Source organism: Peromyscus eremicus, chromosome 5 (genome assembly GCF_949786415.1).
Source record: "Peromyscus eremicus chromosome 5, PerEre_H2_v1, whole genome shotgun sequence".
NCBI lineage: Eukaryota > Metazoa > Chordata > Mammalia > Rodentia > Cricetidae > Peromyscus > Peromyscus eremicus.
Window position 1 is genome coordinate 32,938,812 of NC_081420.1, and position 4,922 is coordinate 32,943,733.

A 4,922-nucleotide genomic window follows, 5' to 3' on the forward strand; every position below is an offset into this window, starting at 1 on the left:
TTTCATGGTTGTTAGCAGTTTTAAATGGTGTTTCAGGGACTGTTTACAGTTGTTGAAAAGCCCCCGCCCAGTAATGTTTCATAGGACTAAGAAGACCAGATAAACGGGAAAGTATTATATATAGGAAACCACAGATACAGACAGGACCTTCCTCCTCCCTTTCCTGTCTGCCTTCTAAGAATGCCTGGGAAAGTGATGTCACACAGAGAAGATATATACTACAGAAGGTACTAGAAAGCAGCAGCTCAAGAGACTGGCAAGGTGGGGGTGGGGTTAATACAGCAGGATTACTTAGGTGGCTTTCCAATGAGGGCGGTGTGTAGTTTATTTTCATCTCATACTTTTCCTTTAAACATTCCCTTTAAATATTTAAGTTGTAGGAATGTGTTTCTACCCTGCTGGCCTTAGTGGGTGTCAGTCTTTTGGCCACAGTTATCTGCAACTTCGAAGATGTGGTCAAGCCAGGATGGAGTCCCCATAAACTTGACTTTGCTGGAGACCCGGAGTACCAGGCCGAGCTTGTGCTGTGTGATGTAAGGCAGGAGCTATGTTATCCTGAGGTTGAAGCCAGTGAGAAGAAAGCTGATTGAATCCAGAAGACAAAAAAGAATGACTGGCTTCCATTTGTATGGTGCCCAACTGTTTGGGGCCATTTGTAATGTCCATGCAGTATTCTTATAACTTGATGACAATATTTCAGGTTAGCATATTCAATACTTCATAAATGTGATGGTTTTGGAATCATAAACTGGGGGTTTATAAAACATAGTTCTTACTATCCAATCCACTTTGTTTGCAGGTGATACAGTTAAAGGCCCATTGCAGTTAAATTACTCAGCCAAGGTCGCAAGGCAGCAGGGGGCAGGCCAGAACTGAAGCCGGAGGTTCTTGCCTTCTTTTCTACCCTTCTTGTGAGGAGAGGGCTGTCTTATATGCCCTACATGGGAGGCTTAGGTGTGTGGACGGTTTAAGTTTCCATCAGAAGTGGTTACACCGGGGTTTCATGAAGAAGTGAGCTTTGAACCACCAGCTCCGAAGTCACAGCTTATTCTCTAAGAAATTAAAGATATTTGTTAAGAAATAAAAAGCATTAGTTTCCCTTAACTTCTCATACTGTCATCTCCAGTGAGACCACACACAACACACACCTTTAGTCCCTTTCCAGTTGGCTATTTTCTCCACTAAGAGAGACACTAAGAAGTCAAGTTTACTGTAGACACTCAGTGACAAGGACTTCTAAGTGGAAAGGAATGACAGGTTTTCCTAAATAGTGGTAGCAGTGTTTTTAAAGCTTGGTCTGATATTTGAAATTTGAATTATTATTATTTGGATGTGACATTTCTGGTGCCCTGAGAGAGAGAGAGAATGATTTTACTTAATAACAACAGTGTAAAAGGATCTTTGAAACTTTCTTAGGAGAGGGACATCCCGGGAAGTGTTGTCCTGAACTGTCCACGTCCTGAGTGACAGACAGTTTTTGCACGGTTTCCCAGGTCTTTACATTGTACCATTGACCAAGGCTCTTCCTCTGTGGTTAGTGCCAGGAAGATTTCTGATGTGTCAAAGCTGCCGACCGGTTAACTCTTTCAGAGGAAGTCATCTAAAGCCAAAACCCATTTCCTTAAATTGACCTTATTTTACTTGTGGAACCGAGAAAGCTTAAAAATAGAGTTGCTTCAAGCTCTGAAGCCGGAAAGTGAAACATAATCCAACATGGTTGCAGCTCACAGCCTGCCCTGGGACAGGGGTATCTGTTTATCTGTAATCCGCAAGCCAGGAAGGTCCCCTGTGCATAAGGGCTGACTTCCTGTGAGCCATGAGTAGCAATTGATGAGAGCCGGGTTATCAGTGAAGCCGAGTTCCTCTGGACGCACATTTGATGGCTGGAAGAGGTGAATGCCCTTGGCCCTCCCTACCAGCTCTTTCCAGTCTGCCCTGGAGAACCTTGTAGTACTAGCATGCTGGTGGGTGATTGCTGAGAACGGCTCCATCCTGCTCTAGTTTCGTGATCTGTTGTGTGTGGCTGTGAACTCCTGGGTGTAGGCACTGAACTGAATACAGGGTCTGTATGTTTCACTCCTGCGTATGGTGGGGCTTCGGGAAAAGATAACCAGAGCAGCATCCTCGAGTCTCACTTACACCGTCACCTCTGCCCTTCTGCATTTAGCCTCGAAGACGGTGGCCTGGGAATAAAAGCCACATTCTCCTCCTAAGAGGCAGAGTGAGGGACAGCCAGGTGTAAAGTTAAGCGGAGGCTGGAGGAGAGTCTGGGTTCCTTTTGTGCCTCCACCTGCCAGCTGTATGGCTCTTCATTTGCTACCCTCTTAACTTACTCATCTTGCTCGGGTGGGGGAGTACTCATAAGGGGGAAGGAGAAGAACTGAACTGATGTCTGGCCAGTGCTTAGGCCAGTGTCCCACAGAGGTGTGTAGAGTTGCCAGGCCCTTTGTGGCCATGTCCTGTTTTTTTGTTTTTTTTGTTTTTTTTTTGTTTTTTTTTTTTTTTTTCACTACCCATTAGTGTTCATTTCAAACCATTTCACCTCTAACAATGATGGTGACTGGGATGGGGAGCAGTATATTCTACAGTGGAGGGATGTTGCCTAGTGCCATCACTGGGCCCCTGGTCTTTGTTACCTCTTTCTAAGCTGCCCATTGACTTGGGAGGAGAAAGAAGAATAAGTTTCTTATTGTCATAGTACAATCAGCAGTACTAAATGTTATGAATAAAACCTTTATTTCTCTGATGAAACATGTTCGTGAAATGTCACAAGGAATGCAAATTGCGCTGTTAACATAGTTTCATGTCTGTACAGTAAGCCATGGTCTAAGACTAGTTCAGAAACTGGGGTGTCTCAGATGCTGAGCTTTAACTAACTTGGAGATTCCTGGGGTGTGAATGTGAGGGCCGGGAGTGTGTCTTGCTCACCAGAGGCCTCCAAACTTCCCACTCAGCCGTTTCTTCTCATTGTTCTGGGTTTGATTTTGGTTTGGAGATGGTCTTGCGCAGCCCAAGCTGGCCTCTAGTTCTTTATCTAGCTGCTTCTAGTCTCAATTCTTGATCCTCCCCAGCACTGAGATCAGATACATGCTGCCACACTCCTCTTTGTTCCACGTGTCACATTCTTCACGTTCCCTCAACCCCTTTTGCCTCTTTGTGAGGGGTTAGACTTGCAGCCTTGAAAAACGACTTCCAACCAAGTGACTTGCAGCTCTTTCCCTGGCTTTGGGGTGTGGTAAACTCTTGATTTGAGTTTTCCTGCCTTGTTTTCCCTGCCTTCCTGTGTGGGTACCCCCGGGGGCGGGGGGTTTGGGTGGACATAGGTTGCCTCGAGAGCATTGATTACCCCGGGTCTTTTTCCTCTTGTTGCCCTGCTCCTTTCTCAGTGGTCCTTCCAGCTCACCTGAAGAAAGTTCAATCAGAGTGCTGCCTGACTTCCCAAGCCTTCCTTGGACCACTTCTGACTTTCCCTGGCACGTCGCAGTCTACCTGATATCCTACTTGTTCTTGGTTTTGCCTTTTACAAACCGTCCCGCCCGGAGATCAGGGAAGTTGGTTCTCCATGTGCTCTCTGCAAGGCCTTTTGGATTGTAGAACGAACTGTTGGAGAAGAGGCGTTTTCATTAGATGCCTGCAATGGGTTTGGCACCCCATTAGCTCTGTTGGGGATGGGAAAGAAGGATGTGGCGGGGGATCTGCCCACTCTTGAATTTACAGTCTGTTTGGGGAGACAAGCTTTAAATACGAGTCGATCTGCAAGCAGGACTTAACAAGAGTGGGAAAGAAAACAAGACTCATCTAGTCCTCTGTACGGTGCAGACAGGAAGTGTCGGAGGAGCGAATGAGAGGCACTAGACTTCACTGGGCTTTCACATCCAGAGGCCATGGTTTTTTCAATGGCTGGTCTCAGAGCATATCCATGTATACCTTAAACGTTCTTGGGTGAATTCTGGCATGGTGACATACATCTTGAATCCCAGCATTTGGAAAGTGGAAGCAGGAAGATGAACACCTGGGCAGTATACTAAGTTCAAGGCCACCCACACTACCTGAGATCATATCTTTAAATTAAAAAAAAAAAAAAAAAAAGAAGTATCTCCCAGGACACTAAAAAATACAGATACCTGGGCCCTATCAAAACATGTTGCCCATTGGTCCCTCCGGCTTAGCTTGGCTTTAATGCCCCAGACAATTTCGATATGTGCCGCCTGTTGAACATTCTTGACTAGGCTGAGGAGACTTGAACCCATGGTAGGGAAGCAGGAAGTCGGTTGACATGAGGGCCACCAGTTGGACTGGTTAGTATGGGGAATAAGGAGACAATTGGATATGTTAGTAGAATTGGTCTAGAAGTGCTTAGGAGAATTGCTGAGTTCAAGGTCAGTCTGGGCTAAAATGACCCTATCTCAAAAAAAGGGGGGGGGGGGTCCTAGAATAGGGATTGTTGCTTCATGAACAAGTTAGGTAAGGGACAAACTGGAGGTAGGGGTTAAGTCAGACGAACAGTGCTGGCAGAGGAACTGGGTGTTATCAAAAGGATGGCTAGAGAGAGCCCTCACCTTGGGTTGTGGATACCAGAGGCCAAGGTTCTCCTGCGAGTTGCCAGACATCCAACATAGTCTAAAAAATCTACCAGTTTTAAATTGTTGGTTTGATTGAAAAGGAAAATGTGCAGGCCAAACAAAATAGGTCTCTAGGCCAGATTTGGCTTAAGGGTTGCCGCTCGGCAGTCGATGGTCTGTGGGATAATAATAGCCAGTGTTTATGGAGTGCCTGTGGGCATCGAGGGCAGTAGACTAAATGCCTTCTTTGCCTTAGCACGTTATCTGCATGGCAACCTATGAAGTGGGTGTTATTTCCATCTTTGTTCCACGCAGGAGGAAGCAGGGGCTAAGGGGCTGGCTTAGGGCCCTGGTAATAAG

General features: G+C 46.0%; 1 long non-coding RNA gene across 1 annotated transcript; it reads left to right on the forward strand.

Moving 5' to 3' along the window:
• Positions 1-236: 236 nt before the first annotated feature.
• On the forward strand, positions 237-1,104 carry LOC131911251 (uncharacterized). Its single transcript, XR_009379309.1, has 2 exons — positions 237-700; positions 800-1,104. It is a non-coding gene; the product is annotated as an uncharacterized LOC131911251 (long non-coding RNA).
• Positions 1,105-4,922: the final 3,818 nt, after the last annotated feature.